Source organism: Hesperophylax consimilis, chromosome 2 (genome assembly GCF_061612785.1).
Source record: "Hesperophylax consimilis isolate HC1 chromosome 2, BYU_Hcon_1.0, whole genome shotgun sequence".
Classification (NCBI taxonomy): domain Eukaryota; kingdom Metazoa; phylum Arthropoda; class Insecta; order Trichoptera; family Limnephilidae; genus Hesperophylax; species Hesperophylax consimilis.
This window is the reverse complement of record NC_142837.1, coordinates 9154474-9168126: the sequence shown is the minus strand read 5'-3', so window position 1 is coordinate 9168126 and position 13653 is coordinate 9154474. Positions and strand designations below refer to the sequence as shown.

At 35.4% G+C, this 13653-nt stretch overlaps 1 pseudogene across 1 annotated transcript in view; it reads right to left on the bottom strand.

Moving 5' to 3' along the window:
• LOC149425670 (uncharacterized) overlaps window positions 1-13653 on the bottom strand; it is a 55123-nt pseudogene that overhangs the window by 17016 nt on the left and 24454 nt on the right. Inside the window, exons 5-6 of the transcript XR_016303418.1 lie at window positions 760-875; window positions 294-510 (exon numbers count right to left, since the gene is read on the bottom strand). The product of XR_016303418.1 is annotated as an uncharacterized LOC149425670 (transcript). The remainder of the gene's footprint in view (window positions 1-293; window positions 511-759; window positions 876-13653) is intronic.

Below are 13653 nucleotides of genomic sequence, written 5' to 3'. Positions count from 1 at the left end.
GAAAACTTAATGATATAAAATATGACAAATTTAATAAAAATCTCTTCAACTTATTCATATTCCGTCTAAAAGCGGGATTGCAGGCCTTTAACGAATGAATTGATAATGGTTTTCTAATGAACTTTTAGTAAACGACGAATGTGTTACAGCGATGTCAGAACACGTGATCATAAAAATTCTAATATGTTCGCATTTAACATTGCATATTATCAGGACGAATGCAGGTGCATGAACATGTGTTCCTATATATTCACTCTGTAAATGTTTCAAGCAATACATACATCAATGCATACCCCTTTGTAAACGCAGGAGGGAGACTCGGGGCTTGGAAGTACAGTGTACCTGTCCACAGCCCACAGAGACAGAGAGAGTAGCAGTCCATAGATCCTCTTCTATTCTTCTGCTGGACTACACCCGGCTTTTTTAGCCCACCTGATGATCCCTGTTTTGTATTCGTCTGCAGCAGGGGTGGTGCCTTGCGGGAACTTCCACAGATATTGAATGAGGGTTCTGAAAATGACAAAAAATTTCTGAAGACTTTTCTTCCCCTATCTGCACCGCACGGCTGTCTGAAATGTTCGCTAAACGAGAAGGACATGCAGCACAATACAATACAGAGAGTTTTTTCAGACTGAGCCACAGCCACGCGTGGCGGGGTGCAGCTAGTAGTGAACAAATTCATAAATAAAATAATGGAAAAAAGTATATTTTAAATAAATGCGCCATTTTTAGCATAAATATCTTTTTAATTGTACTCACGGTACATCCATATGTTCACACACGGAAGGGGGGCACGTACGTCTCCAGGGGCATCTTTGGTTGATGAAGTTTTTCCCCGGAGATGAATTCACTCCTGGAAGGCCGCTCACCAGAACCTACAAATAATAATCATCTGCCTTCATCGACGAAATATTGGTGGAATTTGAAAAGGAGGGAATTAATAAAGTGTATGAGACAACTAATCTAGTAGTTTATTATGTACTGTACTAGGTATTTCAAACCGATTGTATAAACATACATTGAGGGAAAATAGGAGACTATCAGGAAATAAGGACCTGACTAAGGCGTACATTAATAATTTATCATCAGGACAGGATTTAAGTTTTTGACCTGACTTGAGAGAGTCAGATGATATATTTTACTTACCGATACGAGACCGAAGAACAAAAACACGCTATAATAATAATATCTTTATTTAGGAAAGTTTACACATTACTATACATACATATTATGGTGTACATTGATTTGTAACTTTTATATTTATGGTTATAAAATTAACAAAAATGAAGAACTATTTATACAAACATAATATTGTGAAGGTAAAAAGAAAATAAAAGTACAGTTGTGGTTTCTTAAATACCGCCTCACTAGGCTAGCCTGTGTTGAGACAGAATTTTTCGTTAGTTTCTAATACCATTGAACATACCTATACTTGTATTAAGAAGTATTCGCTCAATAATGTGGTGACTTCAATAACTGCGAATTTGGGTGAATGCACCGGTAAAGGCCCTATTCTTATTTTTTATCAAAAATTTTTTATTATCTTTGAATTTTTTTTGTGAATCACATTGTTTTATGCTGTCTGGAAGAATGTTGTAGTCTTGTCGCAAAGTATTTAAAGTTTCGTTGACCAAACTTAGTATGTGTTATCGGTATTTGTAGTAAGTTTTTGTTGTTGCTTCGAGTACATCGTGTATTTGAACTTTTTACGTAGTAATTATGTATATTTGAGTATAGATGAGTTAGGATAGTTTTTGCATATAGCTGCTGAACATCAAACACATTCATAATATTAAAAATTAGATTCGATTCTGTAATTATAGGTAGCCTTAGAATTATTTTTTAAATTGTTTTCTGAGCCTTTATGATTGGGTCTAGTGCAGATGAAGTGCCGCCTCCCCATGCTATGATACCATACTCAATAATAGATTTGCAGACTGCAAAATAAATCATTTTCAGGTGTTGAAAGCCGAGAAAGTTTCGTATGATTCTGAAAAAGTGCATGGTTTTTCTTATTTTGTTTGCAATTATTTGAGTATGAAGATTCTATTTGAGATATGGATCAATGGTGAGGCCGAAGTACTTCATCTGAGTAGAGCGCTCAATGTAGGGGCACTGACAACATTCATCGGAATTCAAACACGAATGTATTCTGATGGAGGCATCATCAGGAGGTTGACCAGTAATATTAATGTTTGGTGTGACATATTTAGTTTTCTCGGTGTTCAGTGTGAGCGTGTTTATATCCAACCATTTTTTTTCCAAGCTTATGTCCGTTTCAGCTTTTTTGTAGACAGCTAACCAAGTGTCAGCTTCAAACAGTAAGACGGTGTCATCGGCAAAACTAACGATTTTCCCCTGAATATTAATGTTGCATAAGTCGTTAATATACAACAGGAACAAAGACGGACCTAATATACTACCTTGTGGTATACCGTAGTTAGATGAACAAGTGTTGCTAAGAATGTTATTTATTTTAACTTGTTGCTTGCGCTCATTAAGGTAACTTTAAAAAAAGTTAAGTTCGTTTCCCGTAATACCGATTTGTTCAAGTTTGTTTATTAATTTACTATGTGATATTGTATCAAAGGCTAAGACGAACCATTGTTTATTATGAGCTGCCGATACAGAACTTTGACCACATTATATAGCAAACGTAAAACATTTAACTGCCGCTGAAGAAGTAAACCAACAGTTTCTTGTGGGCGTATTTTTGTGCCCAAATTAAGGTCATTTTTTTTCCATCCAGAAGTAAGAAATATTCTAAAATATAGATTGTTTTATGCAGCCGATAATTAATTTCATAGGCCTGTCGGAAGTCTGTAAGTTTTTGTCATTTTTTCCTTACGTTAGCAACATCTGTTTTTTTAACTAGCTCATTGGTTACGATATCGCCACTGCGCAAACCCCTCCACATAGCATCCCCACAGACGACATGAGCCTTGAGGGAAATCATTTTCTTCAGGGCTTTCTGTGTTAAAATTGTAAAATACAAAATATTTTTATGCGGCCGATAATCAATCTCATTGGCTGTCTGGGGCCTAGGAGTAGATAGGTTTTTCGTAATATGGCAACATCAGTTTTCTTTCATGTCGGTGTTTATCACACTTCTAGATTATCTGTAAACTGCAGACTGCAGTCTAATTTTACCTAAAGACAAATGATTTATGAGTTGTTATTGTAATTGTGCCATATCGTCAGCGGCGTAGCTACCTAGGGGCTACGCGGGGCAGTGCCCCGGGGCCCTCAAGCTCAGGGGGCCCTCGAATCTTTACCAGAAATCTCGAACGAACTGAACTTTTGGAAATTTCTCCCATTTTAAAAATAAATATGACAGGTTGCAACTTGTAACCCCACTTTAATCATGACAACTCAGTTGAGAGAAATTCAAAAGTTATGCATAGGGAATTCCCTAAATTCTTTCTGTAGGTTGGCAGTGTTGTCAATTTGACGGATTAAAATATGGATAAAAAGAAGAAACCCAGTGGTGCATTTAAACGCAAACAACGCCAAGAAAGAGAAGATAGTAAACAAAAATCGCCCAAAATTGACAAGTTTTTTAGTCAGCCTTCTGCAAGTACATCTGGCCAAAATATTTCTATTGATAGTGACTCAAATAATGTGGTAACTGCAGTGTTGGTTGAGAAGCCTACTGAAGAAGATTCGACAATTATTGCAGTTGGAGATACCTCCGCCGCTGATCATGTGAACGTGGATGATGTTTGCATGACACACATAAGAGCGGAGGGTTTGGAGGAACCACAGACCTCAAATCTTCCTATGACTTGGGAAACTTCACGAACAAAATATTAAGTGATAACGAAAAACGTCAAATTCTTGATATAATGGCCTTTACAGCCTTCAGGACCTTTTCCAACAGACATCAACCAGAACAATAGATGTTTTTCAAAATCGTACTACTTTTCGCGTTCTAAATATGGGCCAGTTAATCGTTTTTGGTTGTGTTATTCCAAAATACTAAACTCTGCCTATTGTCAACCCTGCTGGTTATTTGTTTCACAAAGGAATAATGTTTGGTGTACGGGAATTCGAGATTGGAAGCGTTTATCACAAAGAATTAAACAACACAGTTGTTCGAGTGGCCATTCGGAAGCATGTGCTGTGTGTGAATTTTGGAAAAAAAACGATAACAATACTATCGACAAGGAACTTGAAAATGAAATTCGCAAAGAAGCATCATTTGTTCTTCAAAGGTTATGCGATATCATACTTACCCTAGCAAAGAGTTCTTTGGCTTTGAGAGGACATCAAGAAGACTTAAGTCAGGAAGGATACCACGGAAATTTTCTGTCCTTCGTAGAGCTTGTCGCCCGATATGATCACATTTTGCGGCAAGTTTTGGATATGCCCAAAGATAATAATAATTATTTCTAAGTTTTTTTATCGTTTTATTTTGTTTATTAACTGTTTAACTTGACTTGACTTTTTTGAAATTATGTTTTATTATGTTATGTTCAACAATTCAAAATGAAATGATTGAGAGCTTGGGGACCAAACTCGAAACCCATCTACTAGAACAAATTAGAGCGTCACCATTTTTTGCCATCATATTGGATACGACACAGGACATATCGAAGGTAGATCAGCTAAGAATTGTTGTGAAGTATGCAGTAATAACCAGATCGGAAAATGGACAGCCAATTGATATAGAAGTAAAAGAAGTGTTTCTAGGCTATGATGGAGCCAGTGTGATGAGTGGTGTGTATAATGGTGTACCAAACCTTATTAAGGATATCCAGCCTAACGCAGAGTACGTGCCACTCATTATTTAAATTTGGTGATAAATTATGCCGTTAGCAGTTGTGTGGAAATACAGATTTTTTTTCGCAACGTTGCAAGATTTGCATAACTTTTTCAGAAACGGCATCAAACGTTGGGATCTACTGTCAAAATTCACTGGCGAATCGGACACCACTCTAAAAAAAACTAAATCCGACTAGATGGTCCAGTAGGGTCAATACGATATCTGCAATAAAACTTCGTTATTTTGATATTATCAAAGCATTATCAGAAATAGTTCTAAAGAGTCCTAATAAAGATGAACGTAGTGAAGCAGAGTGTATTAAAACAAAAATGCTAAATTTCGAGTTCGTGTTGCTTTGCGAATTCATGCACAGTGTATTGAACGACATTAATTATGCATCCAAAACTTTACAAAAATGCGACATCAATTTGGGCGAGGCGAGTAAAGTTTTAGCAGAGACCAAAGCAAAGTTGCAAATTTATAGAAATGATTTCGAATTATTCAAGTGCAAAGCCTGTGAAACTGCTATAAAATATGGTATTGATACCCATTTTCAAGAAAAAAGGCAAAGAAAAGTTAAAAAAAACATTTTGATGAATTAGCTGCTGATCACCGATTTCCAAACCGACAAAAAATATTTAAAATTGAGATTTTCAATAATGTACTAGACACAGTAATATCTCAATTAGATACACGTTTTATTGGTATGAGTACAGTCTATCATATATTCGATTTTCTAACACCAACATTTTTATTATATGTTGATGAAGCAACTTTATTACAAAAGTGTGACGAATTCATATTCAGATATAATAGGCCCCAGTTTTTCACTTCAATTTATTAATATTTACCATCTAGTTTTACCTCAACTAACTCAAGCATGGACTGTTCACCAATTATGTAATGAAATAATGATCAAATATGGAGTGCTAGAATGCGACCTAACGGAAGTATTTACAGCAATGTTATTATTCTTTACAATTCCTGTCACTTCTGCAGAAGCTGAAAGGTCATTTAGCAAATAAAAAATAATAAAAAATTATTTAAGAAATAAGATGGGCCAAACACATTTATCGCTAACAGCAATTGAAAACAAAACCGCATCAAGCCTGGATTTAAACGAAGTCATTGATACTTTTGCGAAAACTAAAGCTAGGAAAAAATTGTAAATATAATTGTTATTTAGTCAGTTGGTAGGCCCGACCTTTATATAATAAACCCTTGAATCTTCTCAATTTCGTTTTATTAGCCAAACCTACACCAAGTATTAATTGTAATTTATGTTGTTACTGTTTAATATTTTTATTACCTACCCTGCAGTCTGCAGTGCACAAAAAAGAGCTTAAGTAGCTTAGCATTTTTAAAGTGTTTGTATATTTCATATTTTAATTTGATAAAACTTAATCAGTTTACATAGCAGTGGGGCCCCATTTTTTAATTTGCCCCAGGGCCCTAGGTTACCTAGCTACGCCACTGCATATCGTCGCATTAATTCATAGACTGCGTAAGTCCAAATTTTTCGAAAATATGTTTTTAATGTCATCTGGTGTTAAAATTAGTCCCGCATCGACTAGTAAAACTCGCAAATTTAAAAAAATTAACCTTTTAGATAAACACAAATTAGGAAACTGCGTAACACCATGGTGCCATTTTTACTCGCGAATACTTCGTAACTCCTTAATTCAGCATTGGCCAGTGAGCCGTGCGCGCTGGTTGTGTTTTTGACTGAGGAAATTTATTTACTGTGTAATAGTTTTACCGTGAAATTAACTGAGGTAAGTTGATTAATCAATTTTGACCATTTTTTAACCTTAATTTTAATTGTGAAGTCATGAATAGTGTTTGTATCTGTAGTCTAAACGGACGTCTTCTGCACCGTGTGACGCTCTGCCGTAGCTCTCTTGTTGTATGTGCCTCCGCGGTTGAGTTCACCGCTTTTACAGTGGTACATGCTTATCACCACACGCCCTCCTGATGTCATCATCACTGCACGAATTGATTTAACCAACCCGGAGCCCTTTGCGTCCTAATAGGTCGTTGTTCTGTGATTATCTCTCCTTCAAGGTCACCATCTCTTTCCAAGTGGATCTCCTCCTGATGCATATCCGGATCCGGTTCTTCACTGTCCTCTTCAAACAAACCCAAAATATTGACGGTGGAACGTGCGGCAATTCCATCTCGTCTCTCCTCAGACACAGTCCGTTCTCTGTCAGGCATCTTCCGCGGGTCAAGCACATGTCTTGGTATGCCATCTACTTCGATGTTGTTGATTGAAGTAAGTCCTGTCACCCCTCCCATCTATTGGCTTAACCGCAACAAGATCGCCCACTTAGAACTCAGTCAATACTTCCTCTTCTATATTCACTTGCGCAGAAGGGTGTATCCACGAGTAAGTGTGAACTATACTAGACAGAGCAACACCTCGATCATCCTGACTTTTTGCAGCCAAAGATTGTACCAATACACTGCCTGCAGAGGATCGCTTCCACTTCTGGCTGCAGTTCTCTTTATTGTTTGATGATGTCGTTCAACTATACCGTTTCCAGTTGGTCGGTATGCCGCGCGAAATCTTTGACGAATATTCCATCTCTTACACTTATCTGCAACACTGTAGGAACGAAATGCAGTACCATTTTCCATGAAAACTACTTTGGGCGGGTCTCTTTCTCGAAACACTTATTCCAAATGTCTGACAATCGAAGCTGCATTATCTGAATCGATTTCCCGCCACACGGCAAATCTACTCCTTAAGGACAGCATCTAGCTCCGCTATGTTGATGTGCCCTACATCAGTGGTCTTTCGCAGCCATGCGGCATCTTCAACAGTTCTCCCCTCAATTTTCAAGGTAACTCCAAGGGCCAGATTACTCGCATCACAGTAAACTCTGGCACCGCCTAATGATTCGGGCATTAGCCAGCCTCCTTGTACAGGATCATCAATTTGCACTCTCACCAGAAGCACTTCAGCCATTTTTTGGGCCCTGTCACCTACGTAATCATCCCACATCTGGCCTTGACACTCCCTCTTCATGAAGCTGCAGGCTATCCTTAGCCATCCACATACGGGGTAGTGCCCAGTCAGCTTGCCACAGATCTAAAATAATTCCCTTCTATTCGGGTTCGATCCTTCCTGCAGCATGGGAATATCATTGCCTCCTCTGAACATAAGACGCCCGACCTTATCACGCTCGATACGCAAACCGAGCACTCTTGCGCCCTCCAGCTTCTCGGGTGGTTTAGTCACCAGATAATAAGCAAGAAAGTGTGATGCAACTTCTGCAGCTGATATTATAAGTCATATACATATTATATCATATATACGAGTATATATATAAGTCGATTCGGCCAGGAAAGAGAGCTGGCGTTCCAGTTGTTACCGATCTAAAAGCTATAAAATATACCCAAGGAAAAATATTTTCACAAATTAAGGCATACTCATAGCGACTGGAACCCAATACCGGAAAGAATTCCTAAGATAAAAGGCTTCCAATTTAAAGATTTGCCAGCCCTGTATACGGAAACGAAAGAAAAGTACGAGCATTTACAAGACTTAAAACAGACATTAGAAAAGGATTACCACTCCTTTTACGATAACCTTCCGCATCATTAAAATCATTAAAAATGCATCTAAATAGACTGCCTCGACATATACATACATTGATGTGTTGTATTTTGTGAATGTAAAATTCCTCTCCCAAATCTTCTGCTGGGGTTGTTCATAAAACTGTTCGCAGAAAAGTATGTATCTTTTGTAAAATACGTATCTCCATTCTCGGTTTTTATGTAAACTTCCTAACTCCGATTTGAAATAGAAAGCCTTAACTTACAAAAGTTTAATGATTGAAAATAAATTTCGAAATATATTATACGTTTGAAACATAAATATAAAGAATGAGCCGTCTTTCATTTTTTTTCACTACGAGGTTTTTTGTGCCTCCTGTAAAATTTTACATTTGGTGGTTACGCATTCTACGAATTAATGCGACGATGTATATTTGCTTTGCGACAAACAGATAGGCGACGCATTACTCTACACGCTTCATGTCTTAAAGCCCAGCTACACTACTCGCTTCGACGCTTCGACGAAGTCCTCGACGAAGTTAGCTGAAGTTCGAAGTGCGTGCCCACACACTCGTGCAACTTCGCGAGTAACTCAGTCCAACCAGTCAGTGATTGGTTTATTTTGAAGCGAAGTTCGTGCCCACACTATCATATTCGGTCAACTTCGATCAACTTCGCGAGTAGTGTAGCTGGGCTATTAGCCTGTTTCAGCATATCGCTCGCCATACACTACGAATGGGAATATATGTCAAGCGATATGCTATACAGGATAAAAATTCAAATAATAATAATGATTGTTTGTTTAATTCAGCTGAACAGAGTGCTGAGTGTAATACTTTGACCGCCATATAAGAGCATACACAATATAAATGAATTACAAGATATAACATCGAATATAGAATATATTATGTATTGATTTTAATAATTATAACAAATTGAAGCTGAAACGGAAGCGACAAATCTCATACAATCTGTTTGATTCACTCGAAAACTACCGATATTATTTTTATATTTACTTTACTTACTTCAAAATAATAATAAAAATGAGAATGGCGAATACTTTATTTATTTAATAATCACATTAGCAAAAGTATTTATTTTTCATCCCATTAATGGTGATGTTAGTGACACTGGGGTAAAGTGCACTAACTTCGGTAGGTGATTCTACATAGGAGTAAAAACTAACTTTTTCCGAAATTCCAATTTCTTGATACGGGGTCCTGCACGCAATGACTTGTTGTACTTCAAGAGATCCCTGATAGAACTTTTAAATAATTTCAGAAATTAAGGTTATTCACAATTGTAGCCAATATGAAGTTTTCGTCTGCCAGTCTGGCCTATGACTTGTTCGCGAATAAGTGCATGCGATTTGGTAAACGACATGCAAATTCTCGGCGGGCAGCGGCCGCGGCGTTTGCGTTTCCGCCGTGAAGCCCGTACACAATGAATATCTGCCCTTTCTTCCTTGGTAAATCCACACTAATTAAATAAAAAACTTACGCTAAAAAATTCACAATTTTAACAGTTCGGTAGTCTAAGACTAAGCAAACACAATTTAAAAAAAGTAAGTCTGGAGAAAATACGCACTAAAGATGTTTTTTTATAAGTAATTCTTAATATGTTGCTTGTTTAATTGAACATACTATAACTGGGTGGGACCCAAACGTGATGTCTGTCATTGGATGAGGAAATCTTGAAGTACTAACCTGGATAGATTAGTCATTTAAAAAAAAATATTATTCATTAACCCCATATCGGGCTTTTACAGAGGAAATTGACAATCTATGTATGTAAGGTGTTAAACTGGTGATAAGCATGACGTTAAAAACTACCGTCCAATTTCCCAACTTCCTATTTTAAGCAAAGTTCTAGAAAAAATTGTCTTTGATCAATTATACTCGGCTATTTCCACAATAATTACACCGAATCAGCACGGATTCATGAGAGGTCGGTCTACGACATCCAACCTGGCCCTTTTCATTAACTTCTTGCATAGCAAGATGGAAAACAAAGAGCAGGTTGATACTATGTATACAGACTTTTCTAAGGCTTTCGATCGCGTAATACACTCAATTCTTTTGAAAAAGCTTGTCTTATTTGGTATACACGGTGACCTATTTAGATGGATCAAATCTTACATTAGTAACCGTAATCAAGTAATCTTAATCAACGGCGTCTTCTCAAAATCTATCGAGGTAAAATCTGGTGTCCCCCAAGGGTCCCACCTAGGTCCGCTAATGTTCAACATTTATATAAATGACATTGGATCATGTTTTCAAAATTCCAAATATGTACTTTATGCCGATGACATGAAAATATTCAAAGTTATTCGTTCTCTTTCTGACTGCGAAGCGTTACAGAGTGACCTAGATAGGCTTTGCAAGTATTGTAAAGTTAACTGTCTAGATATAAACGTTTCTAAATGTCACACTATGACATTCACCAGAAATAAACTCGTAATTAAGTACTCATATTCACTCAACAATGAACCTGTCATCTCTAAAACGGAATGTAAAGACCTCGGCGTTTACCTTGATAGCAAACTTATATTTAATAAGCACATTGACTCAATCGTTAATAGTTCATATAAAATGCTTGGTTTCGTGCTACGTGTAAGTAAAATATTCAGTAATCCGCGTACAATTGTAATGTTATATTTCGCATTAGTCAGAAGTACACTGGAATATGCATCGCCTATTTGGAATCCACAATATAAACTTTACATAGATAGTATAGAACGAATCCAAAATAAATTTATAAAATATATTACCCACAGATTCAACAATAATTTTGAGTGTACATTTGAAACTTTGCAGCGAAGACGAGCAGTAGCTGACTCAATATTTATACACAGAATTTTAAACAATGAGATTGACTGTTCTGAACTTTTGTCCCTTATTAACTTAATATACCTTTGAGACGTACACGACATACAGTGCTATTCCACACGCTAAATTATAAAACAAATGCAGCATCTAATTCGACAATTAACCGAGCTCTTCATACTCTAAATAATATTTGTATTAACTCTAACATTGACATTTTTTCGGATTCACTGCCCAAATTCAAACGTGGCATCATGTCAATAATTTAAATAATTCAATGCGCATACATACAGACACACACACACACACACAAACACTCACACACACATTAGACACGTCACACACACACCTATAAACTACACAAGTCACCTGGTAATTAAGGAATAAACATACCACTTAGCAGACATTTCAAGGAAACATATCATAGGTACACAACATGAAGTATCTTATTCCTGTATATTGTTTCATCTCTGTAAATTATGTACTGTTTGTTTCAATAATATAAAATAAAAAATAAATAAATAAAATAAAAGTGTAACATAATACATGGATAATAGCATAACTATGTACAACAACAAAAATAAAAATCATATACTAATACTACAATTAACATAAAATCCAAATAATAACACCTAATATTGTAAATAAAGCAAAATGTAAGTATGTATATTGTACATTCATATATGCATATAATTGATCATTTTTGTTGCAAACCAGTGAGACTGAAAAAATAAAATAATTTACTCGTAAGGTAAATAAAAAATAAATATTTATAATATACTGATATGTATTACAAAACAAATGTTTAAAAAAAGAAGAAAAATAATATCTGTTGTATCTATTGAAAAAAAAACTAATAAGTAATGGCAAAATACCAACGCCGTAATTAATATCCAATTTAAATAACAGTACTTGAAATGGTTAAGTAAATGATTTATTTTTTTTTTAACTTCCGATTTAGTTGTCCGGGTTAAATCTTCCCCAAAGGAAAAACTTAACCCTTCCACTCACTTTTCCACAAATGATCATCTAGTCAATCAACATTATGTAAGCGCATTATATAAGCAAAATAAATAAAAAACAATACAAGAACAACACGTCAACTCACCAGAGATCAAATGGAAAAATAATTCACCGTCTCCAGATATTTTCATATCAGAGGGTTCGGCTCGGTAGAACTTCTAACAGGGCCTATAAATCCTACTGATCCCTCAACATAAATATTTAAAAAATCTTTTGTTATCCTACATGTATTCAAAATGACCGACTTTTGCATCTTTATATATAATTTTTTTGATAGATCTAACACGCCTACATTTTTAATTAGAGAGCTAGGTATATTGCCAGTAGCCGAAATAACGAATGGTAATATTTTTATAGTCTGAGAATGCCAAATTCTTTTTATTTCATTTCCTAAATCTGTGTATTTTCTTATTTTTTCACTAACAGATTTTTGAATATTACAGGAATTTGGAATAGCGACATCAATGATATAAGTTACTTTTTTAATTTTTTCATGTAAAACTATATCGGGTCTATTATGACTAATCGCTCGGTCTGTTAGTATAGTTTTATCATAATATATTTTATAAAATTCGTTTTTTAAAAATGAATTTGGTTCGTATTCATAATATGGTACTACATTACGGCAGTCAATCAAGTTATGTTTAATTACCAAATTTTGGTGAATTATTTTTAAAGCTTGATTGTGCCTAAATGTATACTCGGACGGTGCTAATATAGAACATCCCGATATAATATGTTCTATTGTTTCCGGAAAAGCCAAACATTTTCTACACAAATCATCAATTTGATTTGTATCTTTGATTATATGCTTTCTATAATTTTTAGTATTAATGACTCTATCCTGAATGGCAAGCATAAATCCTTCTATTTCTGCGCTCAACTCTCCAATACTCAATCATTTGTTTGACGAAATTTTGTCAACATACGTTTGGTTGAGATAATTGAAGTGTTTTGCGTGTAAAATTTTATTTGACCAGGAATCTAATAATTCCTGGTTGGGATTTATAAAAATGTTGGCATTCTCATAATTATAATATACTTATGTCATAAGTATGACCGCACATGCATACAGTCATTAATACGCGTCCAAAAAAATAAATAACAAATAAACTAAGGAGTATGTGAGTTAAACATTGGAAGGTATAGAGACAATTTTTTTTAAGGTACTAAATAATACAAGTTAATAACTGGCAAATAGGTCTGAAATTAGTTGCCTTTTGAAACTCACAAAATTATTAACACCAAATATATCAATAAGTTCACAGTGTTTGTTAGCAAGGTGATGAATTCTTGGAATTGGTGAATAAATAGAGTAGTTAGTATTGAGGTTATTGTTACATTTAAAAGTGTCTTTGCTTCGAGTTTGTCTGGCAGGTATATTCATATAAATTAATTCCAATAATTCAGGGCTGTCGATTAGAGATTTGATAATTTTGAATAAAAATAATATATCAGTTAAAACTCTTCTATCTGATA